The following is a 27,475-nucleotide window of genomic DNA, read 5'->3' on the forward strand; positions in this document are numbered from 1 at the left end:
CCAGCCTACCAGAGAAGTTGTGTTGACAAATCTCTAGGAAAATAATCACTAACTCAAACAAACCAGGGCCCACTAACCAAACCCCACTGCTTTCTGGATGGCTCCCTTCCTGTTCACCGAGCCTGGTATCTGAAAGAGCTACCTCTCTGCCTATGTATTTGAAAAACTGATTTCAGAGCTCCTGCTGTTGCTGTATGCTGCTAACAGGGACCAATCTGCGGGAGACAGCAGTTTTTAGAAAAACATTGTTTGTTTGTTTGTTTATTCATTCATTCATTCATTCATTCATTCATTCATTCATTCATTCATCTGAGGGAGGTGAGAGAGACAGAGAGCACAGGCCAGGGACAGGGGCAGAGGGAGGAGAAGCAGACCCCTGCTGAGCAGGGAGCCGACACAGGGCTCCATCCCAGGACTCTGGGGTCATGACCTCAGCCAAAGGCAGATGCTTAACCAGCTAGAGTCACCTCGCGCCTGGAGCCAGCACTTTTTTACTCACGGTGAGTTCTGAACATTCAGAAGTAGACGCAGGTCTTAGGGGAGGGGATGCAGACCGCAAGGCCTGCGCACGGGGACGCGCCAGGAGTCGGGGCCCCCGAGGGCAGGCAGGCACGTGCGGGGTGGGGGGGGGGGCGGCTTCAGGGGGAGACCCCCCCCCCCCGAGGGTCAGACGCCTGCGGGGCTGAGGACAGGGAGCGGTGCGGACGGCGACATTGAGCGCCTGCGTCTAAGCGGCGGCCTCGGGGGCTTGGCGGGCCTCTAAGCGGGCCCCAGGCACACGCACACGCCGGCGCCGCGGCTGGGGCGCACTGGGCCGGGGGGGGGGGGGGGGGGGGGGGGGGGGCCAGCCGCTCGAAAGGCTGGTTGGCTGGAGGGACCAGAGACCCTCCCCCGGGGCCGCGGGAGCACCCGTCCCCTCGAGGGCTTCCTGGGTGAGTCGTGCCCAGCCGGGAGACCGAGGCGAGGGCGGCCGCGACCGGGGAGCGGGGCCGGCGGCTGCGGGGGCCCGTGACTCCGTGACCCGGGCTGGGCCTCGGGCGTCCTGCGAGGCCGCGTCCATCCACAGGCCCTGGTTCCTAAAGAGCCTTTTGTGATGGAATTTTCACAGGCTTTGCTGAAATGAAGTTTTCTTAAGTTTCGGTTTGGTTGTAATGACCTTTCTTTTGTGGAAAAGCAGTGCTCGCTCAATGGTCACCGTTTCAAACGGCTTACCTGGCAGAACAGGTTGGCGGCTCTACATGGCTCTCCAGGGTTGTCTTATTCTGCTTTACTATTTATTTTATCTTACTTTGCTTTATGTTCTTTTCAACGCCTTACAGAATCCAGATGTCTGGGAATGAGGCTCAAGGGGAACGGCAGAGGGTCTTAGCAAAGGAGTGACGCACATCTGCATTTTGGAATGAAAAGTGGTCAGGAGGTGAGAGTGACTTCGGAAGGTGGGGTGCAGGCAGGGAGGTCAGGAGGGCCGAAGCGCAGCTGGGTGTGGAAGAGGCCTCACCCCCCGCAGAGGTGCTCAGGGCAGGATGGACGGAGCAGAGGCAAGAAATGGGGGTGGGGGGCTGGGAAGCTCCAGAAGCTGAAGGCCTGCTTGTTCCCCTCTGGGGTCCTGGTGTCTGAGGCCCTGCCTGGCCCGGCTGGTCACCACGCACCCTTGCTGACCACCAACAAACTCGGAGGCTGACCGAGTGCAGGAAAGGAGGGGCAGAGGGGGCGGGCTGGTGGTTCCCGGCCGCTGCGGCTAGGTGGATGACAGTGCCCACAGCTGGGATGGAGGGACACTGGGGGACAGGCAGGACTGGGGGAAGATGGCAACTCCTGCTTCGGAGGTGTTGAGTGTTAAGGGTTCATGGGACATCCAGGCAGAGAGGCACAAGGGGCAGACCCATCATAGGCCAGGAGGGCCAGGGAGGGGTCAAGGCTAGAACCCTGCCAGCTGGGGGAGACGAGGGAGATGCTTAAACAGCTCTCTGAAGTGACTTGAAGTAAGTCAGCAAGTGAAACTTTATTGAACATTCCAGAATACATCAGTGGGGGAAACACCCGCCAACCCCCACCATACTTCATTATGAAGTGTGACATGGTGATATGGTGTCATGGGTGATATGCTGGGACTCAGATTTACTTTATTATCCCTGCTTCAGAAACCCAGAATCTTCTCTATCATATCCTTGATGTACCCAACATCCTGTAGCAACTTAAATGTTTCCTAGTTTTGCTTGTTATGAATTTCAAATCTTGAATATATATGAAAATCTTCCAAAAGATGAGAAAATATTCTAAAGAAGTTTATGCACTGTAGGCTTTATCAGACACACAGTTTGAAAAGGTTAGGAAAAAAATGCTAAGATAGTTCTTTCCTCGCAAATTCAGATTTGACTGGTTAACCTGGTTTCTTGGATAATGTGATATTTATTCTAACCTGCCTTTGCTGCAAAACTTAGAGGTAGGGGCACCTGGGTGGCTCAGTGGTTGAGCATCTGCCTTTGGCTCGGGGAGTGATCCTGAGGTCCCAGGATCCAGTCCTGCATCAGGCTCCCTGTAGGGAGCCTCCTTTTCCCTCTGCCTGTGTCTCTGCCTCTCTCTTTCTCTCTGTCTCTCATGAATAAATAAATAAAATCTTAAACAAAAACAAAAACTTAGAGGCAAAAAAAAGACAAGTGAATAAGCATTTGAGATGGGGATGAGGAAGGACACGTTGTTGGAGGCACTCAGTGTTTGGCAGGCACTGTGCTGGGCACTTGCAATAGACTGTCACCGAATCTTCCCAAGTGCACGGCAGGGCAGCACCGTTTAGCCCTTACAAATGAGAGAACTGAGAACCTTCAAAACTTGTCCGCAGTCACATGCTCTGTAAAGTGGTAGAGATTAGGTTTGAACCCAAATCTGCCTCTCTAAAGCCCTCGGCAAAGCCCAGGATGTACTCTGATTTTGCATTTGCTGTTTACCTCAGGTCCGGTTAGGCAAGTCCCCACTCCAGAGACAGCTGTGCCTTGGGCTTATTAGGGCTTGATTTCCATGGTCACCAGGAAGGTATCCCCTCCCCAAATCTTCCATCATCAGATCATTCTGCTGCACTTGAGGCAAGAGGAAACAGAGAGAGAGAGAAGAAAATCAATGGAACACAGCATGTTTACACCCCAACAGCTCTGAGCAAAGTAGGCAATGGTCAGCCTATGAGGACACTTGATCGTCATCAGGCCAGGAGACCCCCACCCGGGTCAGGGCAGAGGTGACCTGTCCAGGCAGATAGCCTATTAACAAGATGTCACTGCAGGAGCTGGGAGGAACCCCAGGCAGCGACGGAGAGGCTCTGTCACCACTCAGCTTGCAATCCAGCCACCTTCACTCACTTGGCAAAAGGTTTTTGGAGAAGTTAAAATGGAGCATGTGGCCAGCGTTTGGGGAAATATTGAAGACCTGGGCTCCAATACAATGAAACTTACTGTTGTAATTTCACTCATCTCTTTAACAAATATTTTTTGAGTGCCAGTTTTGTGACTGACCATGCGTGGTGAGTAAAACAGACACAGGTTCTTGCCTTTGTAAAGTTCATCATCTGGAGGAGAGGGCACAGACAGTAAACAAACCCAAGTTATCAAACTACCAATTGGAATCATTGCTCTGTGGGGACAGTGGTGTCAGACCTCTGGGGGTCTTCTGTTCAAATCACCGTCTTGGGGAAGCTATTCGGTGGGGGGTAAGGCACCCAGCAAGAGTCAGCTCACACTTCCTGAGCACTAACAGGTGATGGTCTAGAAGACAGAAGTTACCTTCTACCTCTCATGCTGCTCTTGGGTGAGTATTGGGAATTGAGAAATGTTCATGAACGTGAGGGCGGTAGATGGTTGCTTGTTTAAGAATATTTATGCCTCAGGGGTACCTGGGTGGCACAGTTGGTTGAGTGTCCAACTCTGGTTTTGGCTCCGGTTGTGATCTCAGGGTTGTGACATTGAGCCCCACATCAGGCTTCTTCTCAATAAGAAGTCTGCTTAAGACTCTCTTTCCCTCTCCCTCCTCTAAAATAAATTTAAAATCTTAAAAAGAAAAAAAGAAAAGAATATTCACGCCTTCCCTTACAGCTCCATTGGTAAAAGTATATTTCCCTATCCCTTCACTTGGAGGTCAGCTGGGTGACTGGCAATGGGGTGCCAATAGTTGTAATGCAAACTCAGACAGTTGGGATTGTCCTTCTGTTCCTCTGTCATGGCTGTGAAAAGAGCCCTTATAGTTGCTGCCCCTTTGGCTTGGACCCCAGAGAGAACACACAGACTATTAAACCCAATCCACGAGACAAGCCCAATCCAGCTGGAGCTGGAGCTCAGTGCAGTCACCACGGATCCACGCAGACTTGAGAGTGTGAGAAGAAATGCCTGCTGTTGTAAGCCACGAGTTTTGGGGTGGTTTGTTACACAACAGTATGTGGCAATCGCTCATTGATACAACCAGTAACAGTGCCAGGAGGTAGTTGGGAGAATTAAGCTCCTCTTGCTCAAGCTATCCCAAAACAAACAATCTAACTGAAAACAATGGATATACTATGCAAATACAGCACCCCAAAAAAATCCTCTCTTAACAACTGTCTTCCCACCATATTCTAGCTCTCAGCTGCCGCAGGAATGCTGGAGCTGCCACTGTAGAGCACAGCTTCTGCCTCTGGAAGTGGACATTGCTGCATGGGCATTGCCAGCTCCAGGGGCACAGGTGACTCTCTTCATGCCATTCTTGACCTCCTGGTGGTTCTGAACTTTTAGGATTAAAGGCAGAAACTTTCATTTCCCCTGCACCTTCCACTGATTCTCTCTCTCTCTCTCTCTCTCTCGTTTTCCTTTCCTTCTCCACAACCCACCCTGACATTTACTGTAAATAGGCTCTGACTGGTTCTGTGTGGATCAAATGGCCACTTGTAGTCCAATCAATCAGCTGGACCCAGGGTACAACATCAAGTTCAGTGAGCATGACCGAGGGGTGCCTGGGTGCTCAGTTGGTTAACTGTCTGCCTTCAGATCAGGTCATGATATCGGGGTCCTGGGATGAAGCCCCCACATTGGGCTCCCTGCTCAGCAGAGAGCCTGCTTCTCCCTCTACCTTTGTCCCTCTCCCCACTCGTTCTCTCAAATAAATAAATAAATAAATAAATAAATAAATAAATAAATAAAATGTTTAAAATGAACGTGACTGCAGGGAGCCAGCTTTCTGTGAATGAGTATAGAGTGGGAAGTTCAGGGGGCATTGCAAGCTGAGCAAAAAGCCCCAGAGCAGCCTATTTCTGGGCTGGGCCATCTCTGTTATTCCTCTGTATACAAACAGTGCTGAATACTCACCTGTGACTCCTGGGAGCTGCAGACACCGACTGAGTGATTACAGTAGCATCTTTACCCTGGAACAGAACATCGACCATGGTAGTGATAATAAACCCAGTTACAGGGCAGTGTTAGGGGACCAAGATTTCTCATCATCCTCGGGTAACACTGGGCAAAGAGCCAGTTAAGTGATGACACTGAAGCCCTAATGTTTTCCCTCCAGAGTTATAGGGCACCAGCTGAACTGAACCCCCACTACCACTCTCAATACCCTCTGAAAGAAGCACATTTCCCAGAAAGTTAGGAGTGTCTATTCCCCAGACCAGCCTCAACTAACCATCACAAGTACAACTTCTCCACTATCAGGTAATTTTATCAATAGCAAAATCTACTTACTACTAAAATATATATTTAAGGAAGGCAGGCAGTTCTTACTGCAAAGTTTCAATGGCTAGATGGCCATAGCTTCAGTTGGCCTGGGGGTAATAAGGCCAAAATCAAGCCATGAGTCAAGGGAGCAATCAAAATCTGAGTCAGGAGGCACCTGGGTTTCTCAGTGGTTGGACGTCTGCCTTTGGCTCAGGTCACAGTCTCAGGATCCTGGGATCGAGTCCCTCAGGGACCCTGCTTCTCCCTCTGCTGTGTCTCTGCCTTTCTCTCTCTCTCTCCCCCTCTCTTTGTCTCTCTGTATCTCATGAATAAGTAAATGAAGTCGCAAAAAAAAAAAAAAAATTCTGAATCAGACTTCCAGTCTAGGCTTCCAAGTATAGCAAGGTTTCCTAAAGTATATGCCAAGAAGCACTGGCTATAGGGGACATGATGAGAAAAACAACAACAAAAGAACTTCGTGGTTAAATAAGACCCAGGAGATCAGATTCAGCTTGCTAAGCCAGCAACTAGAAGCTAGAAGCTCAGAATCAAGAGTGACGAAGAAGCTCCAGAGTTCAGGCTCAGAAGCTAGAGCGGAATGACAGCCCGGCTGTGTAAAAGCTAGAGTAGAGTTAGAGACCAAGTGCTAAGAGAATACTGGGACAGGAGAGCTGATTCACACTAGGGAGACCTAGGACAATTTCCTAGATTGGGACATGTGCCTAGCGTGCAGTTGGCATTCGTGTAGACTCAATGGTGTAGATAGGATTTGCGCAGCACTTGGCAGAATGGCAGATAGGGAGGTAGGAAGGCCATTTTGGGCAGAGGAAACATTTGCACAATAGCCTGGAGTGTGGGGTTAGCTCTGTCTGCAGGTGGTTGGAAAGGGGGGCATGAGACTTTCGCTTTGTGCATTCTCAGCATCTCCCCAGGGAAGGAAGAGCGACTTTCAGCCTCGTGCTGTTTCAGGGCACAGCCCTGGAATGAAACAGGACCCGCCGCCCTCATCAATGCCAGCTTTTGACCGAGATTGGGCTGAGCCGGGGCCAGGCAGCCCCAATTCCCGCCTGGACAAAGCAGAGACCCAGGCTCCCCTGGCACGCGCCGCCTGGGCTCAGCAGGGCTGAGTGTCCATTACTCCGCGCTGCAGGCTCCCAGGCAGGGCCCCGGCGGCTTTGTTCACGGCTGCTCCTTGGAGCGACAAGAGCAGTGGCGCTGGTATCTCCTCCCCAGTCCAGACTCTTGCTTTGTTCTGCAGGGACAGCTCTACCGTTGTGCGTCCCGTCACCCGCCCCTAGGTCTTCCTCTCCTTCCACACTGCAGGCCAAGGGAGGGGGGGATGCTGTGTCCTCAATTTAAAAGGCTTCAGAGCTCTTGGGTAGGAAGCGAGGGTGGAAAAAAGTCGTAGGCTGAGAATGTCTATGGGAGTGCAAATGTCCAGCACTGAGCCTCTGGCAACACTTGCCATGAAACTCACATTTAAAATATAACATAAAACAATTAGAAAGTTTTCCCTTGGTTCAGTAGTATTTATGAGAAACCAAAGAAGCTTAGGAGACATTAATCAGAATCATTTTTGGGCCTCCTTCAGTGATTTTTTTTTAAAGATTTATTTATTTATTCATGAGAGACACACAGAGAGAGAGACACACACAGGCAGAGGGAGAAGCAGGCTTCCTGCAGGGAGCCCGATGTGGGACCTGATCCCAAATTCCAGGATCACTTACTGAGCCAAAGGCAGATGCTCAACTGGTAGGCCACCCAGGCATCCCCTCCTCCAGTGATGATCTTTAATTTCTTAACAGTCTTATTAGGCTCCTAATAGTTTTTCCTGCCTATAAAATGGGCCACCTCAGTCCACAAGGCAGCTCCTGTGACATATGATGATGGTGCTGATACTCCAGAGAAGAGAAGTGGAGCCCACTTCTGCAAGAGATCCTTCCAGTGAACAACTAGCAACTGCTGAGGACAGTGAGCAGAGAGAGGTACTTCAGTATTTAAGTCAGAGAGACTTTCTGAGCTTCTGAACTGCAGTCCTGGGTCTCCTAACCATCTGCTGATCAAACTGGGCCAATGTACTTAACTCCCTCTCCTGTCAAGTGGGGATAATCACATCTACTTTACAAATAGTTGCAAAGATTCAGTGAAATAATAGGAATAAAGCATTTCATGCAATGCCTGCACTTCACAAGTGCTCAATAAATGTTAGCCCTTTGGTGTGAAAACCACTGCCCTACCTGTCCCTTTTATACCAAACAGGTGGGGGTCCACACATTCATAGCCCTCTATCCAGCAATCCCTCCACCTCTGCCCAGAACTCACCTTAAGAAACTATACAACCAAGGGGTGCCTAGGTGGCTCAGTCAATCAAGCAGCCCACTCTTGGTTTTGGCTTAGGTGGTGATCTCAAGGTTCTGATCTCAGGGTCATGAGATCAAGCCCTGACTTGGGCTCTGCGTTCAGTGCAGAGTCTGCTTGAGATCCTCTCTCCCTTTGCCTCTGATCCTCCCCCCTCACTTATGCATGCTCTCTCTCTCTAATAAATAAACAAATAAATAAAATCTTAAAAAAAAACCAACTATACAACCAAGAGGAAATGAGGTATAAACAAAAGGGTATTCTCTGCAAAGTTAGTAACAATAGAAAAAAAAACTGGAACAGTTAAATGATGAAGTACGCTTAATTATAAAACATCCATTTTACAGACTATTCTTCTGTACCTATTAAAAAGTGTCACAGGCAGGCTCCATGCCGGGAGCCTGACGCGGGACTCGATCCTAGGACTCCAGGATTGCGTCCTGGGCCAAGCAGGCGCCAAACCGCTGAGCCACCCAGGGATTCTGAGAAAGGATAGTCTTGTCAACAAATGGTGTTGGTACAATTGGATAGGCACATGCAGAAGCCAAAACACTTAGACCTTACATTATACCAGACATAAAAACGAAGTCAAAATTGATCACGGGCCTAAATATAAGAACTAAAACTATAAAACTTTAGAATACAACAGAGGAGACAACCTTAGTGACCTTGGATTAGGCAAAGATTTCTGAGGTATGATACCAAAAGCACAATCTGTAAAAGAAAAAAAAAAACCTGATAAGTTGGACTCCATCAGAATGAAAAAGTTTTTCTCTTCAAAAATAATACCACTAAGAAAATGAAAAGAAAAACCAGGTGGGGAGAAAATATTTGTGAATTGTATATCTAACTAAAAAGAAAAACACTTATAATTCAGTGACAAGAAGACAACCTAATTTAAAAAGGGGCAGAAGATTTTAAGTCATCTCACCAAAGAAGACACATAAAAGGCTAAAACCCACAAAGAAATGTTTCACATCATTAGTCATTAAGGAAGTGCAATTTGAATTCAACAAAACCACTTCCCATCCACTTTAAAGGCTACAATTAAGGAGAGACAATGGGACCACGTGTCTCGCTCCTCCGTAGAGCATGCCAGGTGAGACCTCAGGGTCGAGTTGGGCACAAAGCCTATTTTAAAAAAAGAGAAAGAGAGAGAGACAATAATAAGTGTTGGCGAGGATATGGAGAAATCGGAACCTTCATGCATGGCTGGTGGGAATGTAAAATGGTGCAGCCACTTTGCAACAGTTTGGTTGTTTGTTTAAAAAGTTAAACAGAGTTACCATATGACTCAGCAATTCCACTCCTACCTATCTGGCCAAGAGAAATGAAAACATAAGTCCACACAAAGACATATGTTCACAGCAGCAGTGTTCGTAACAGCCAAAACTTGGGACCAATCCAAGTGTCCATCATCTGGCGAGTGGATAAACAAAATATTCATACAATAGGATATTATTCAGGAGCAGACTACTGACACATAACTACAATGTGGATGGACCTCAAAAACATTTTACTAAGTAAAATGAGCCAGACACAAATTTACATAGAATTTCTAGGAAATACAAATCTCTAACACAGAAAGCATATCAGTGGTTTCCTAGGGCAGGGGAGGAAAGCAGGAACTACAAAGCAGGCACAAGGGACTTTGGGGAGTAATGGAATTGTTCTAAACCTGGGTTTTAGCGATGGTTGCACAACTATACAAATTTTTTAAGAGTCCTAGAATTATACACTAAAATATGTGGATTTTATGGTATATAAGTTATGCATCCATATAATACTTTAAAGATTGTATAGCAACATGAATAAATTATGGTATGTTAAGTAAATACAAGAAAGCTAATGCAAGATATGTAAGTACTCAAAATACGTGAATGATGACAACCAATGGATGAATCAGAATAAAGGTGAAGGAACTATGGAGCAATAAAATGGGAGATTTTGTATGTGTGTCTTTTACCAAAATGTTCCTTAATCATTTTTTGTTATTTTGAAAAAGATAAAGAGTGAGACAGACTGTTTGGTATTTGGTCCTTTAGCTTTGCAAGGGATCGGAGAGAGGATAATAACACCTCCTCATTCTCTGGTTCTTTTCTTCTGCATTGCAAGAGAGGTTTACAGACATTAGAGCTCATTAATCCTCAACAATCCATGAAACAGGTAGAGAATAATATTACCTTCCCCACCTAGCTTAATCTGATTCATTTAATGGTATAATTTATTTGAATTTAGGATGAGGGCTTTATACGAAGCCATTTGTAATTATATTTTTCTATATTCTGAATCTCTACATATGTATATCCAAACAAATGGATTACATTTTAACCACCGCCTCTGAACCTGCCCCCTTCTCATTGTCCTCTTATCCATTCTGAGTTAAAGCTGAGGTGTCCTGTTACCTTAGCTTCAAGACAAAAAACACTTGGCATGTCTAATGCTTCTGGTGGGCCCAAATGGAATCTTTTTGTGCTATCCTTAACTCATCTGGACTGCAGAAATGAGCGTTCAGGCACTAGCTTAGCCAGCTGATGAATAATGGATCACTGTGTTTCGGGTAGGACTTACTTTCTCTACACCACAAACAGGTGAGATCCCATGCTTGAGAACAAATGATTCCTAAATAACAAATCCTGAAGAACGTCCTTGTTTCACAAGTATTCTACTGCATGTGCTGTCGCCCCAAATGACCTTCTTTACCTATTTCTCCTTGGCTTCTCCTTTAAAAAAAAAAAAAAAAAAAGATTTTATTTATTTATTCATGAGAGCCACACAGAGAGGCAGAGACACAGGCAGAGGGAGAAGCAGGCTCCATTCAGGGAGCCCGACATGGGACTAGATCCCTGGTCTCCAGGATCACGCCCTGGGCTGAAGGCAGGCTGCCCGCCTTGGCTTCTCCTTAAGTACCCTCTCCCCACTCCACACTGAGAAGCATTTCTCTCCATGCTTTAATGGATACAGACCTGGGTTTTCCCCCTTAACAGGCTGCATTACAAAGCATATTTGCTTAGGTGCTTCTCTCCCTCTATTAGATTGTGAATTCATGGAAAAAGAGTTAATGGCATAATCACTTTTGAATCCCAGCACGTGGTGACGGTGAGGATCCTATTAGTCTCCTAGGGCTGCCATAACAAGTACCACAGACAGGGTGACTTGAACAATAGAAATTTATTTTCCCACAGTTCTGGAGACTAGAAGTCCACCATCAAGGCATGGTTAGGGTTAATTTCACGCTCTCTCTCCTTGGTTTATAGGTAACTATCTTCTCCCTGTGCCTTCAACATAGTCTTACCCAGTATACATCTGTCCTACTCCCCATGCCTTTTCTTTTTTTAAGATTTATTTATTTATTTTAGGGAGGGAGGGAGGGAGAGAGAGAGAGAGAGAGAACAGGGAAGGGGGTGGAGAGGCAGAGAATCTCAATCAGATTCCACACTAAGTGCAGAGCCAGACATGGGGCTTGATCTCACAACCCCAAGATCTTGACCTGAGCTGAAATCAAGAGTTGGACACTTAACCAACTGCACCACCCAGGAGCCCCAGTCCTAATTAAGGACACTAGTCATATTAGATTAGGACTACCCATATGACATCATTTTACCATAATGACTTCTTTAAAGGTCTTGTCTCTAAATATAGTCATATTCGGAGGTACTGGGGTTTGAGACTTCAACAATGAATTGTGGGGGGGGGGGTGCAATTTAGCCCATAACCACAGTGACGTAGAGGACAGAAACAGCTGCCATTTATTGAGTGCTTACTAGTATATACCAGACTCTTGACTTTCCACCTGCTATCTCTTTTAATCTTCAATAATCCTATGATCATGATCAATATTTTGTCATTCCCAATTTATAGACAAGGGAACCAAGGAGATTCCCTTAAGTCACTTACCCAAAGTCAGAGAGCTAATGTGTAGTGGAAATGAAATTCAATATAAAGTTATTTTGCTTCCAGAAGTACACTTCCAATCACCATGTTCTGCTAGGTGGTACATAAGACAAGTGCAGTATATGTTTGAAGAAAGAATGACTGAATAAGTAAATGAAATAATAAAGAACACAGACATGTGACATATAGATAGAGTTGTACCACAGACCACGTCATAGTTCCCAAAACTTATGGAAATTATATGTATCAAAGTTTGCTAGATGGTTATCCTAAAAGGTAACTTAATTTTTGTCTTCTGATGCCAGATTTTTATTTTATTTTAATTTTTTAAAAGATTTTATTCATTTATTCATGAGAGACACACACACAGAGAGGCAGAGACACAGGCAGAGGGAGAAGCAGGCTCCATGCAGGGAGCCCGATGTGGGAATCGATCCTGGGACTCCGGGATCATGCCCTGAGCCCAAGGCAGACACTAAACTGCCGAGCCACCCAGGTGTCCCATGATGCCAGATTTATTTATTTTTTTTTTTTTTTAAAGCAGATGCTCAACCACTGAGCCACCCAGGCGTCCCGGTCACTGTACTTTTTTTTTTTTTTAAATTTATTTATTTATGATAGTCACAGAGAGAGAGAGAGGCGCAGAGACACAGGCAGAGGGAGAAGCAGGCTCCATGCACCGGGAGCCCGATGTGGGATTCGATCCCGGGTCTCCAGGATCGCGCCCTGGGCCAAAGGCAGGCGCCAAACCGCTGCGCCACCCAGGGATCCCAAAGCAAAAAACTTTAAATTTGACAGAATTCCTTTAAAAATCTGGCATCAGGGATCCCTGGGTGGCGCAGCGGTTTGGCGCCTGCCTTTGGCCCGGGGCGCGATCCTGGAGACCCGGGATCGAATCCCACATCGGGCTCCCGGTGCATGGAGCCTGCTTCTCCCTCTGCCTGTGTCTCTGCGCCTCTCTCTCTCTCTGTGACTATCATAAATAAATTAAAAAAATAAAAAAAATAATAAAATAAAAAAAATAAAGTTTTTTGCTTAAAAAATAAAAGCTGGGGGATGCTTAGGTCATGTAGTTAAGTGACCCACTCTTGGTTTTGGCTTGGGTTGTGATCTTGGGGTCCTGAGATGGAGCCCACGTCGGGCTCCCCGCTCAGTGCAGAGTCTGCTCGTGGATCTCCCTCCCTCCCTGTTGTACGCCCTCTCATGCTCTCTCTCAAATACATACATAAAATCTTTAAAACAAATAAATAAATAAATAATAAAAGCTGAAGGTCTACATTCAAAGAACTATATAGAGCCCCCAGAAGTTTCACACACGGTCAGTTTCAAATTCTGTCTTTCTTGACTGAGGAAATGAGCTCAGTGAGATTAATGACTTGCTGTTACTCCGTTAGACTGATAACGCATTAATTATGCATCGTTGTTATTATTTATCATCACTGTGCTTTTTTTTTTTTTAGCAAGACCTTTTCAGGAGGTCTTTTTTTATTTTTTTAAGATTTTATTTATTTATTCATGAGAGACACAGAGAGAGAGAGAGGCAGAGACACAGGCAGAGGGAGAAGCAGGCTCCCTGAAGGGAGCCTGAGGTGGGATTTGATTCCAGGACTCCAGGATCACGCCCCGGGCCGAAGGCAGTGCTAAACCACTGAGCCACTGGGGCTGCCCCCATCACTGTGCTCTTAGGTGTGGAATAATTACCTTAGGTTCTCCTTTTCCCCAAGATCATTCCAGAGAAGTAGGGGTGTTAGATAGGGGGTGATAGTCTGGTGGTGACAGTAGGGGCTAAATCAGCCACATTTCAAAGCCACCTTCCAAATTCCTTTTTCCACTTGCCTTTCCCCCCACCACCATCACAAATCATCCAGTCTAGAGAAAGGGGGCTTTTTCTCCCATCTACTGGCTGGGAGGGGTATTTTTTAACCATTGCTAATGAAAAGAAAAGCAAAGTTCTGCAAAATTCCCAGGAAGATTAAGCACGTTATGGAGTGCTGCCAGGAAACCGACTTGTGTTCACAGCCACCTGCTCTTGCTAGTGGGGTGTTGGGCCCCAAAAACAGAATCATGGAAAAATCACAGGTCGTTAGAGACAGAAAGGAACTCACACCCTATTTAGTCCAACTTCCTTAGAGGAGGAAATGAAGTTGCAGGGGATGACTGACTAACCCAGGATTGGTTGAACAATTAATGAGAATATTGGAAGCAACTGGCCTCTTCCAGGGCAGAACTAGGCAGTCTGCATAAAGTTTCCCTCGCACCTCTCATCCTCTTTACAGCTGGGCAGTATGTTCTAACACGTGACCTGCATGCCACTCATGGTTACACAGGATGCTTTTACTTATTATTTTTCAAAATGGGCCAACAGTTTTTTCTTGTAATAGCTTTATGTATTTGTTTTCAATTGATATTAGAAAAAATAATTAGTTCACAAAAGCTATGACTCCACAGGTAAAGCAGATTTAAAAAGAAATTAACAATTTTATTAAAAATATGTTTATTTAGAATGCCTGGGTGGCTCAGTGGTTGAGCATCTGCCTTCAGCTCAAGTAGTGGTCCCGGGGTCCTTGGGATGGAGTCCCTGCATCAGGCTCCCTGCAGGGAGCCTCCTTCTCCCTCTGCATATGTCTCCACCTCTCTCTGTGTCACTCATGAGTAAAATAAAACCTTAAATATATATATATGTTCATTTAGATTTTTTTAAAGTGAATTGATTTAAAGAAAAAATCCATAAATAACTTTACAGACAGTATGATGATAGGGCAAAAATTGTGCGGTAGTACGCAATTTGTTGAACTGTGAGAGACACTGAACAAGGATAATTCTCTCCTTTTCATAGATGTATTAACTGGTGGGTGGAGAAGAGATGGTATCTGCTCATAGATAGAACAAAAATATTTTTATTTACAGATCGGGAATCTGTTTGCCCAGTCCTTACAAGCAAGCACCAGGACTACGGGTTTATATTCACAGGCCATGGGATTACAATGCTTTCCGGCCAATGTGGCCGTTGGATAAAGCCTTCTCCCCTTGTAGATGAATATTACAAATACATTGTGAGAAGAGCAGTTGTATTAAACTCTTACTGATACACTTACATGTTTGGCACTGAAATGATGAACCAGAAAAGATCCTGCTGCAAATGTTCTCATGGTAATCTGTCACTTATCAGATCCCAGTCTTTTATCTGAAAATTGGCAGACTGGACAGCAACCAGTCTACACTTGTCTATGCAGTTGCCGTTCTGACATGTTTACTGTGAAAAAATACACTTTGTTTTTATAGGATGAATAATATCCTCAAAGGGCAACTTAGGTTTCCCATTGCCCAATTTAAGCTGGTCCCAGATATCCTTAGCCTTTAAGTAATCCCTTTCTTTATTTAAAAATGTCTCATTAAATCCTCAAAATTCACAAAGTTGAGTAATGAGTTAAGGTAAAGCTTTCTGCAGAGTTTTTCTGAGGCTGTTTCATTGTTCACAGAGTTCCCACCTTAAAATTTGTGTCTAGAACATTTGGAATCAATGAGCAGAGGCTTAAGCCCCCCCTCAGAGGAGGATCAAGCATTAATCCTCAAATTTGAAGACTGTGGGCCCAAAATTTTAAATCCAGTATCTTCTTCTTAGCCCAGTCCCCGGAGGCCCAGGGATAATCCATCAAATCTCCCATTCCTACAGAGACATTTGTGGTAGTGTTTTCTTAGAGACACGATGTCAAAGGAGTATCCCCAAACAATTGCAATGATGTGAGCCCAGCTCTGTGGTCAGATCTCACAAGCATCTGAATGGCACACAAGACTACAACAAATGACAGGGCAATCCCTGGGCTGGCTTTCAAAACTTCTCAGGGAACATTATGTTCAGGGCCCTTTTAGAATGTTTGCACTCTCCGTTGTTTAAATATGTTTTAAGACATTTACCTGATCTTAAAAATGTATCCTCCTTCTTACCCCTGAAACTCCTTTTAGTCAGAGGCCAATGAGACCATTGTAGCTAAGACCTTCCAAGTGTTCAAACTGAACACACGCTGATGATTAGAGTCTCATGAGATAAACACAGCTCTGAGCCTGGAGAGAGTTACATGCCTGGTGCGGGGTTGGCACTCCGCACAGTCACTGGAGCCAAGCCCTCACCCAGCCAGGCTCTCTCATTCTACCTGACGCTGTACTCTTTTCCCAGTTTCACTCTAGGTGTTCTGGGACCCATGAGGGAAGCAACATGTTCTTGTCTGGTTTGTGGTCTTGGCTGGCTTGCCTCCCACTCTGAGCTCCAGCTCTCACTTGACCTCTTGCTCCTCCCCAGCTCTCTCACCTAACTCCCTTATTACTGTCATCTTCTCCCCATTCCCATGGCCTGAGGTCTTCCTTCCATCTGTCCTCTGACTAGAAACTAAAGCCTTTTGATTAAACCCTTCCCTCTTAGTTCACGAATTTTATGCAACACATCTGAAAGACCCCGTTGCTTCAAGTCGACATTCTGTATTCACCACCAAAGGGAAATGTCCATATTCTCTAGATTTTCTTCAAGGGGAAACCACATCATAAGGAATTTGGGTTGGAGGAGGATCCCTGGGTGGCGCAGCAGTTTAGTGCCTGCCTTTGGCTCAGAGCGCGATCCTGGAGACCTGGGATCGAATCCCACATCGGGCTCCCGGTGCATGGAGCCTGCTTCTCCCTCTGCCTGTGTCTCTGCCTCTCTCTCTCTCTCTCTCTCTGTGTGACTATCATAAATAAATAAAAAATTAAAAAAAAAAAAGGAATTTGGGTTGGAGATATAACCCTTAGAATTTTTCTGTAAAAACTAAAAGAAGGGGCACCTAGGTGGCTCAGTGGTTGAACTTCTGCCTTCCACTGGGGACATGATCCCAGGGTCCTGGGATCAAGTCCTGCATCAGGCTCCCCTCAGGGAGCCTGCTTCTCCCTCTGCCTGTGTTTCTGCCTCTCTCTGTGTCTCTCATGAATGAATAAATAAAATTTAACAAATAAATAAATAAAAACTAAAAGAAAATGGCAGAAAAATACAACTTAAAGGAGATGTTTAATATACAAGAATGCATCTTGTATTTTGGTATCATCACAGGTAAGATGCCTCTTACGAGATGTTGCTAATGCTTCCTGACCAGTCCACATCTCCTTCTGCATGGGCAACAGACCAGGTGAGCCTCTTGCCCCAGACTCAACTGACTGCACCTGACAAGAACATCAGTCTCTGAGATGGCCCATGAGTAGCCTGTGACATTTATGACTCAATGGTCAGTCAAATTCTTCTCTCTGGATTTAGGTAAAGACACTCAGGTGGAAGTTAGTTATGGTGGCTGGAACTGGATGACCAGGCAGACTTGGGGACCAAATGGCCATTTTAGGCTATGCGTAGACAAATAACTGGAAGTAGCCCGCTAGCAAGGAAGAAGTTAAAGGAGACAACATACAGAGAGAGACTTTGCTGTGAGGGAGAGAGTTAGAAATGTGAAAAGAGCATATCACAGAGCTGCCTTCCTTTCCGTTGGCTCTTCCAAAACTCCAATGCATGTGTGTCCTTTCAATAAACTTTATTATTTCTGGAGTCAGTGTTCCTGATTAAGACAAAACTGGTGGTGAGGTGCCTGGGTGGCTCAGTTGGATAAGCACCTGACTCTTGATTTCAGCTCAGGTCATGATCTCAGGATCATGAGATCGAGCCCTGTGTTGGGCTCAGCGGGGAGTCTGCTTGAGATTCTCTCTCCTTCTGCCTCTCCCTATTCTCTCTCTCTCTCTCTCAAATAAATAAATCTTAAAAAAAAAAAAAGACAAAAACTGGTGAAAGTACTGAGTTAGTCTATAGGACACTAATGGGTGACCAATAGAACTCTCTTCTACAGCAGGTTGCTTGTGACCTCTCCTCAATGTTGGCTTGGACTTCAGCCTAAGAGATACACCCAACCATGTTCAGTCCTCATTCCAAGACACTTGCCTCTGTCATTTTGATTTAAAGGAGCTGCACAATCTCCTGCTCATCCAGTGCTAAATCTCTTTAGGATAGAATCACAGACCCTCAGTGTAAGAAAGAAATGATGATATCATGCTCAACAACTCATCTCATGGTGGAATCACCTCTGTAAATCTCTGGCCAATCATTTTCTAGCCCAGATTTGAATACTTTCAGTGACAAAAAATTATAATTAAACCCCTTCCATAGCTATCATTTACTATACCATTTATTGAATACCTGTTGTGTACTAGGCACTATGCTAGCTATCCTATAAACATCTTATTTTCTGAAAACAGAAAATTTATGTTTTAAAGGAGAAAGAGAACCAGCATTTATTGAGCACTTACTGTGTGCCTTTCTCTTTATAGATGCTGTCCCTTATTAAACTCTAAAACCCACTGGGATCATTTTCAAATGAGGGAGCTAGGGCTCAGAGAGGTCAAATCATTTCCCACAATCACAGCCACACATCTAGTCAATGGTCGCCAGTTAGAACTTTTTGCTCTCATTGAAAAAATTCCTATTAACTTAAGCAAAAATAGAGGCTATTGGGAAGATATGAGTAGTGAATGGAATTTAGAGAATGCTAAAGAAATAAGAAACAGGGATGGTAATAATTCTATTCTGTAGGCAAACCACATCATAAGGAATTTTGGTTGGAGATACAAGCCTTGATGATTCTCTTTATTTTTTATTTTTGGGGGAAGGGGCTCAGCTTCATTTTTTTTTTTCTTTAAAAATAATTAACATAAAGGGACCCCTGGGTGGCTCAGAGGTTGAGTGTCTCTGCCTTTCGCTCTGGGCATGATCCTGGAGCCCCAGGATCGAGTCCCACATTGGGGTCCCAGGGGAAGCCTGCTTCTCCCTCTGCCTATGTCTCTGCCTTTCTGTCTGTGTCTCTCATGAAAAAATAAATAAAATCTTTTAAAACTAAAACAAAAAAATTAACATACAGTGTATTATTAATTTGAGAGGTAGAGTTTAGTGATTCTTCAGTTGCATATAACACCCAGTGCTCATGATGATTCTTTTTAAAGACTGGAAGCTGGGCAGCCCAGGTGCCTCAGCGGTTTGACGCTGCCTTTTAGCTCAGGGCATGATCCTGGAGACCGGGGATCGAGTCCCACATCGGGCTCCCTGCATGGAGCCAGCTTCTCCCTCCACCTGTGTCTCTGCCTCTCTCTCTCTCTGTGTGTCTCATAAATAAATAAATAAAATCTTAAAAAAAAAAAAAGACTGGAAGCAAATGGTGGGAAAATTGAACTTGAAGGAGATGCTTCCTATATAAAATGTCTCTAGTATTTTGGTATTCTCATCAGGGTATTCTTGTCAGGGCTCTGCTCAAGGAAGAATCATCTCTGGCCATTTTCCACCCTCATGTCAAGAGAGAGGGTTCTGGGGAATTGAATCCGATGGGGCCAACTTAGGTCACATGCTCAACTCTGGGCCAGGAGTGAATAGTACATATTGATTGATTGAGCCACCAAGACTGTTGTCAATGGGGAAATGTCATTTCCCCAAAAGGAACCAAGCCATTGCTTTTAGAATAAAGAGGAATGGATTCTGGAAAGCAAAACAACAAATGCTTACCACAGTGATAGAACTGGCATTTAAATATTCTCTCCACCACTTTCTAGTCTGAGGAATAACAAACTTGTCTTTCTGTAGGATCAATACCTGTTTCCCTCCAACTTCTCCTTATTGGTCCCGGGTTTCTAACTTGGAGCCTCACAACACCAGCCTATTCTTTCTTGCATCTGACAGTCCTTCAATTATTTGAAGGCAATTAACATACTCTCCTCCCTGCTCCACCCCAACACCCCAATCCTAGTCTCCTCCAATCTGGCTATAAATATTTCTGGTTCCATAAACTCTTCCTCACATGACATGGTTTGAGTAGCTTCTCCACTGGTGGTTCTCCTTAAAACCTGTTTCAGACTTTTTCTTTTTTCCACTTAAAGCATGGGGACCAGAGGAACTCAAGGTTAACACTTCTGATAAGCGTTGTTCAAAGCAGAGTAGAGAAGAGCATCTCAGAATCACAAAATCTTAAAGACCAAATGGTCGTTTGCTTTTACATGCTGCCTGATGCAGAATGCCCACCAGTGCCTAGTGGGCCTGGTTCTGCATCTTAGCACTGCCATTAGTTAGCTACATGGCCTCAGGTGAGCTCTTTATGCTTTGTGAGTAGGTTTCCTTCCCTGGTACCTAATCATAATACCTATTTATGGCCACTGTAATTATTCAATGAGACAATGCCTGTAGAGTATTTGGCCCAGTGCCTAGCCCATAGTAGGCCTTCCATATACTTACTATTATTACCACTTATTATTATCACTCTACCCCAAAGGCCATTCAGCCTTTCCATGGCCACTAAATGTGGGTCATTGCCAGAGAAACCATGTTTGTCCTGGATGCCTGGGTGGCTCAGTTGGTTGGGCGTCTGCCTTCAGCTCAGGTCATGATCCCAGAGTCCTGGGATGGAGCCCCACATCGGGTTTCCTGCTTAGTGGGGAGCCTGCTTCCTCCCTCCCGTCCCCCCCCCCATGCCTTTTTTCTCTCATGCTCACTCTCTCTCTCAAATAAAAACATAAAATCTTTAAAACAAAAACAACCAAAAGACCCCATGTCTGTCCTCCAGAGTTTGCTCAAAGGCACACACCAAAGAGCACGAAGTTCAGAGTTTATAGACACTATCAGAAGGAAATATCAGTTGGGAAATAAAAAGGATGGGGGAAAATGTGCAATGCCACAGGGTAAGGAAACTGCTTTTTGGTACTTCCCTTTGGGTAAAGTGCAAGCTAATTTTGCTTTTTTCGTTTGTTTTTTTCAGGATTTACCAGAAGTAGTCAGTATGTTAGAATCTGTGGAGATCAAGGTCTAATTATCAAGGGGTAAAAAGTATCATGCAAATATTTGTTATTGATAAAATACTTAGTAATTGAAGTGGCTTCTCATACCCATAATAAGCTCTGCTCACAGGACTTTCAAACTTGGGTTTATGGTTCTCATGCTAATTAAGCAAATAAAACAAAGCAGGCCTGGAGTGTACATGTAGCATATGCCTTAGAAAACAGCCATCATCCTTTGCCACTCGATGACACTGAGTTTGAGGGTGTCTCAGCATGGCTAGGAACCAAAGAAATGAAGGTAGTGGTCTCTGGTACAGTGATAGGTGGCATCAGACACAACTGCGGCCATTAAAGGGTATGGACTAAGGGGCTGTCTAGAGGATGGTCAAGAGAATTGGTGTTGGAGTCAGAAACAGTAATTAGGGGCACCTGGGTGGCTCAGTCCGTTATGCCTTTGGCTCAGGTCATGATCCCAAGGTCCTGGGATTGAGCCCCACATCTGGCTCCCTGCTCAGCCAGGAGCCTACTCTGGCTCTGCTTTTCTTACCTCTCCCTCTGCTTGCAGTTCTCTCTGCTTGTGCTCTCTCTCTCTCTCTAATAAATAAATACATAGGCTTAAAAAAATAAGAAAATAAAAAAAAAATAAAGTGTGTGCATCCATAAGGGGCCCTCTTGAGAATAGTCAAGAGACTGGGTTAGAGTCAGAAACAGTAACTAGGGGTGCTTGGGTGGCTAGGTTGGTCAAGTCTCTGCTTTCAGCTCAGGTCATGATCTCAGGGTCCTGGAATCGAGCCCCATGTTGGGCTCCCTGTTCAGCGGGGAGTCTGGTTCTCCCTCTCCCTCCCCCTACTTGTGCTCTCTCTCTTTCTCACTCACTCTCTCAAATAAATAAAATCTTTTAAAAAAGAAAAAGAAACAGTAACTAGATTCTGTGACTTATAATTTGTCCATGAAGGATGAACTCTAAGACTTCACCATGGTCCTGTGAACCCCTGGCACTGCGCCTCTCAGAACAGGAGTTCAAAACTATATGAATGAATGAACTGCCTAAGTTCAGATCCTGGGTCTGTACCTACGGACTGTGTGATTTTAGGCAAGTTCTGGAACATCTCTGTGTCTCGATCTTGTCTGTAAAATGGAGACCATAATAATACCTGTCTCAGAGTTGTTGTGGAAATTAAATGAGAAAATGTGGACAGTTTAGAACAGCACATTTCACAGAGTAAGAAGAACTCAGGATCTGGGAGTTGTTACTGTTCTGACATTTCGCTATTATTAGTACTGACTTTTGATCAGTCCTGGTCAATGATCTGCACACAAGAATCTTCACATTATACAGATACCTAAAGAGTTAAATTGCCACAGTAGCAGCTGTTTTACCACCAGCAATAGTCAACAATGAGACAGCTAAGTTTTTGTTTGCTTGTTTGTTTCTGCCAATTGAATTTTAAGATCCTTTGCTTCACTATAATTAACTCTTTGAACTAGCAAGGCTCTTTCTATGTAATCACCAGCTGCCAATCCTTTCTTGCCCTCCCATCTCACTACCAGGACTCAAGTGATGTGCATCCAATGATGGACTTCAGAGCTTTGGGAGCACACAGAGGAAGGGGAAGCAGCCACCATTTATTTGGAGATGACTTAAATAATTTCTGCAATGAAGACAGACTGTGAAAGAAGGGGGAGGTTTGTTGTTTGTTTTTAAAGAAAACTAACTTGGCAAAAAAGTTTTTAAGGTTTATTTATTTGAGACAGAGAGGTAGAGAATGTATGAGCAGCGGGGAGGGGCAGTGGGAGAGGGAGAAGCAGAGTCACTGCTGAGGACTCTGAGGTTATAACCTGAGCCAAAGGCAGCTGCTTTACCAACTCAGCCACCCAGGCGCCCCGAATTTGGCAAATTTTTAAAAGCTAATTGCTTGGAGGGGCACCTGGGTGGTTCAGTGCAATAGGCATCCAACTCTTGGTTTCAGCTCAGGTCATGATCACACAGTCATGGAATCGAGCCCCACATTAGGCTCTGCGCTCAGTGCCGAGTCTGCTTCAGATTCTCTCTCCCTCTGCCTCCCACTCTTTCTCTCTCAAATAAATTAATAAAATCTTTTTAAAAATTAATTACTTGGAAATTTTCAGAGTGTCGAGTTTGTTTTAGCCATGTTCCCTTTAACATTGCAACCAATTTTCAGGTCCCAACTTCCTTGGCTTCCCCCTTCTCATCAATGATAAATATGATACAGGGAAGTTAAATTGATATTTAAAAAAAAAAAAACCTTTGGAATCAAAAGGAAGTCATGTGCTGCATGGGGGTGTATGTTTGTGTAGACTCCCCATTATGCTATATATTATATATATAATATTATCCTGATCTTTCGTTATTTTAACACAAAACTTTCTTCCATTATGTTTTATCAAAACAGTATTTTTAACTTGAAAAATATACAGATTATGTACAATTTATTGAGGAAAAAACTCAGAACTTTACTTTCCTGGGTGTCTCTTTCAGCTGTGCTAATAAAAGTAGCAAATATTGGGCACCCCTGGTGGCTCGGCGGTTTAGCGCTGCCTTCGGCCCAGAGTGTGATCCTGGGGACCCAAGATCGAGTACCACGTCGGGCTCCCTGCATGGAACCTGCTTCTCCCTCTGCCTGTGTCTCTGTCTCTCTCTCTGTGTCTATCATGAATAAATAAATAAAATCTTTTTTAAAAAAAAAAAGTCCTGAATGTCTTTACGGTTTCTTCCTTGAGCTGTCTAGAGGGAATTATTTATTTTGCCTCTTTACCTTGCAAATAGCTAACGGCTTCCAGCCAAGGCTCAACCCAACCCTTTGTGCCCTGCAGTCATTTCTGTGTCTTTAAAAGAAAACCGATTCTCTGGAATGCTGTGCGTGCACATGCCTGCCCGACTCAGCAGGCCCCACCTGCTGAGCAGGTAAACCAGATCCTCCTGCCGGCCTCTGCAGCCACATTCCAGCCAGGCAAGCTCCCACTCTCTAATTGTTACCTGTCAAACAGGTCAACCAAGCACTTGGGTCTGGTCCAAACATGCGCATGTTCCCACGAAACCCTAAACCTGCAAACCTTTGACCTTTCTATAGTTCCCCCAATTCCCTTGATTATTTTAACCAGGGCCGATTTAAATCCAAAAGATGACTTTTTAACGGGAAAGACCTAGGTTCTTTCCTCCCCTTCTTTTCCTCCCCTAGGTTCTTTCCATGTACCCTTTGGGGTTTCTGGACTAGCACACCGGTCGTAATTTAAGTTGACTGGAAGGTGAAGATAGGGGTAGCAAAGTTCCTGAAATGAAATCTCCTAGCCCTAAATCATTCATGGAAATCACAGGTTGTCCACCCTGACCAAATGGAGAGTGAATTCCCTGGGGTGGATAAAAATCAAAGTGCTTCCCAGGTAAAAATTCCCTTCCTCTCCTTTCTGGCACTGGGCTGGCAGCAGAGATTATGGCCTGTGGGCTCAGCCCCAAACCTATGACAGGTGAGACCTTGAGTAAGTCACAGCTTCCTCAGCTGTGCTCAGCTTCCTTTCTTTAGTAAAGAGTAGAAGGAGGTGACACAGGTTCTAAGGCCTCTTCCAACACTACTCAAGGTAAGGGGATCATGTCACAGGACTGCTGATGCTTCTTCAGCATCTGGGATTGGGTGAGAGGCATGGGTGCTACTAGGGGAGCCCTGGATCATCTTGGGTCCATTGTGATGAGTTACCAGGTCTGGGGACTTTACTCACATGTGGGCTTCCCGTCTTGGGACATCTGGATAGAATACAAGACATCCTTCTTCCCCAATGTTTCCCTTCAGTGTCTCAGCTAATGAGGTCAGTCTTTTTTAAGTGGGAGAGGGGATTATTTTGATTGCTTGGTCATATGGACTACCCTTTTTATCCTACTGATAAGGAATTCAGAACCAAAACTGTAAGCTCACTGAATCCAAACACTTCGTTTTACAGATCAAGAATCTGAGGCCTAGAGGGGGATATGAGTTACCAGATGTTCCTCAAGTAGTCAAGCTGTGGACTTAAGGGACTGTGGGAGTTGACTAGCACAATCACAGCCAGAGAAGTAACGTTGGAAGATGCTCCCTCTGCTCCAATTAAGGAATTTCAAAAATCCAGGCAAGGAATATAAGCTCTCTTCTGAGATGGGAGGTGCTATCAGGCCAGTTGGCTGGGGCTGGAGCAGTGGGGGGGGTGGGGGGGGGCGTGGGTATGGGACGTTCTCCTCTTGGGCTGGACAGGTTATTCTACAAAAAGCTCAGGATCACTGTGTGCAGAGCAGGATCTGGCACTTCCTGCTCATTCATCCAGCTCAGACTTGTCTGCCAGAACCAAACATGCAGGGCTGGCTCCCAAGAGAGAAACTTCCTTGAGGCTCTGAGATGGTGGAGTCAGGCAGTCTGCAGGCCTGCTTAGCATCCTTTCTTACCAGCTGCTCACTTTAGGGAGGGCAAAGTGTACAGTGCATGGGCTCAAGGAGGGAGACTCCAACCAGAAGCCTGCTTGGCTTGATCCCTGGAGAGCATTAACTCATGAGGGCACTCTGCTCTGTGGGTGCCGTGACCCCCTGGCCCACCTCGTGCCCTGACACACAAAGGGGCTGTTTGGATGGAAGGGGTCTTCAGAGGTCAAACTGGACGAAAGGGCACTTTGTCTCCTTGTGAAGACCTTTGGGAACATGTAGACCACTATGTGGTTGCTTTAAAATAAACAGTCCCCAGTATTTACAGAACACACCTGATTAGCATTATTTTCTCATTACCAAACACAAAACTTTCCACACATGATGTATTGTTTAGCCATCAGCTTCCATCAAACACCAAATGTCCTAACTTTCATGCTCTTCACAGGCTCACTCCACCATGTATTGGCTGCGGAGCACTGAGCCAATTAAACCAGCTCCCTGGGCCCCAGCTCCCTGATCTGCATACTGGGAACAATTGTTCTACTTAAGACATGGCTTCATTGTGTGGAATAAATGAGATAGCGTTTCCTGCCTGGTAATGGGGCCTCCCACATAATATGCATTTAATGTCAGCTTTTTGTTGTTGTTACTGATATAAAACTTATAAAAATAATGACCCACACGGCCCAGTTTCAGAATGGTATGTCTAATGATCAAAAAGTAACTTAAAAATAACTCGCAGTTCCTTACTTGTCATTCTCCAACACTGTGAAGGGGGGCTTCTTATACACCAGAGCTGTTCTGTCCACACGCTGCCTTCGGTCCCAGGCTCCTTCCCCTGCCATCCCTCACACTTCTCGATGCCTCTACTTGCCATCTGTGGGTGAAACAAACAGATTTTAGTATCAAAGAATCCAAATTATTATTATTATTATTTAAAGATTTTCTTTACTTATTCATGACAGACAGAGAGAGTGATAGAGACAGAGACACAGGCAGACAGAGAAGCAGACTCCATGCAGGGAGCCCGATCTGGGACTCGATCCTGGGTCTCCAGAATCACACCCGGGACTGAAGGCAGAACTAAGCCACTGAGCCACCCAGGCTGCCCAAAGAATCCAAATTGTGATAAGGAAAGGCACTCTGAGGGAGAGGGTCTTCTGGATCATGGTTCGGGTTTTCCTCCCATCCTCCTCCTCGGTTGGCTACAGCTCATCCAAATGACCACATGGCAGTAGTGATAATGGGTGACTGTGCCTCTCTGACCCTTTCTTTAGGTCACCACACTGATCACAAAGCCGGCTTTCAGAGAAAGGAGTCTAAAGGCTGAGAGAATCTTCTCACTGGATAATCAGCTTCCCAATCCTCAAGTGTTGACAGCTCTCTTGAAAGCCTTGCCTTTTCGAAAATCATAATGGCCCAGGGCTATCCCAAGCACACTCCACAAGGCAGGGTCAGAGCCCTGCCCCAGGCAAAAGCAGCAGGGCCTCTGGGAATGGATGAGGAGGTTTGCACGACATTTGGCCTAGGGGTTGATAAGGAAGTCAATCGGTCAAGGTCCTACCTGGAACAGAGGCTGTACTCCACAAACCGTTGTTGAATTGGGGCTGTCGGAACCCAGCACATCCAATGAATCACCAAATCCTGTCAGTTCTACCTCCTAAGTCTCTCTCAAATCTACTAAATGCTCCACATCCTCATTGCTTTGAGGTTTTGCATTTGAATCAATGTAACAGCATCCTAGCTGATCTTCTAAGAATCCTTTATGTGGCGTTTGATGGTTGAGCTGAGATTTCTCTCTCCAGTCTCACTCCTGGCTGCTTCCCAGCTTTGATCCAGGACACACCGCACCTGCTCTTCCCTCTCCCTGGGATATCTCCCCTGCCTTGGGAGGGAGCCTCTACCCATTTCCCAGGTCTCTGCTTATGCATCTCTTTCCTCAGGAATGTCTACACTCTACCAAAACCAGTTTGTAGCCTCCTCCCAGGCTCTCGGCAGCACGATGACAGGCACAGCGTCCGTCCTGGTCACTGCTGCAGACCCTTCAGTGGGCCCTTCAGGAGGTGTTTTCTCATTTAATCTGTAGGACCACCGAGGAACACAGGTGTGACTGTGCCCATTTGACAGATGAAGAAACTGAGTTTCAAGACATGAAATAACTTGCCCACAGTCAGCCACCTGAGACAGAGGCAGAGTCTATGCTAATCCAGATCTATGGGATTGAGGCCTATGCTTTTAACTTCTACAAGAAGCTGCCCCAAGAATGCTCAATTCTCTCTGTAATTAAACAAGTCAGAGGTCAAATAATTAGTTAATGAGGCTCTGAGGCAATAAT

The 27,475-nt window shown here is 45.3% G+C and overlaps 3 long non-coding RNA genes across 11 annotated transcripts; 2 read left to right on the forward strand and 1 right to left on the reverse strand.

The window, feature by feature from the left end:
• The first annotated feature begins 785 nt into the window (after positions 1-785).
• On the forward strand, positions 786-23,445 carry LOC144283111 (uncharacterized). Of its 8 annotated transcripts, none has more exons than XR_013351445.1 (7): positions 786-932; positions 1,320-1,417; positions 5,524-5,666; positions 7,526-7,654; positions 16,996-17,196; positions 22,287-22,421; positions 23,236-23,445. It is a non-coding gene; the product is annotated as an uncharacterized LOC144283111 (long non-coding RNA). The 8 variants fall into 8 exon arrangements; XR_013351443.1 differs by having other exon boundaries at positions 16,996-17,071; XR_013351447.1 differs by lacking the exon at positions 1,320-1,417 and adding an exon at positions 4,599-4,701 and having other exon boundaries at positions 16,996-17,071.
• Positions 1,100-26,528, reverse strand: LOC144283113 (uncharacterized). Of its 2 annotated transcripts, XR_013351448.1 has the most exons (5): positions 26,206-26,528; positions 25,891-26,017; positions 5,322-5,377; positions 2,946-3,074; positions 1,100-2,848 (listed from the first exon to the last, which is right to left on the reverse strand). It is a non-coding gene; the product is annotated as an uncharacterized LOC144283113 (long non-coding RNA). The 2 variants fall into 2 exon arrangements; XR_013351449.1 differs by having other exon boundaries at positions 1,100-3,069.
• On the forward strand, positions 24,229-25,815 carry LOC144282820 (uncharacterized). Its single transcript, XR_013351235.1, has 3 exons — positions 24,229-24,332; positions 24,690-24,854; positions 25,586-25,815. It is a non-coding gene; the product is annotated as an uncharacterized LOC144282820 (long non-coding RNA).
• Positions 26,529-27,475: the final 947 nt, after the last annotated feature.

This window comes from Canis aureus, chromosome 14 (genome assembly GCF_053574225.1).
Source record: "Canis aureus isolate CA01 chromosome 14, VMU_Caureus_v.1.0, whole genome shotgun sequence".
Taxonomy (NCBI): Eukaryota; Metazoa; Chordata; class Mammalia; order Carnivora; family Canidae; genus Canis; species Canis aureus.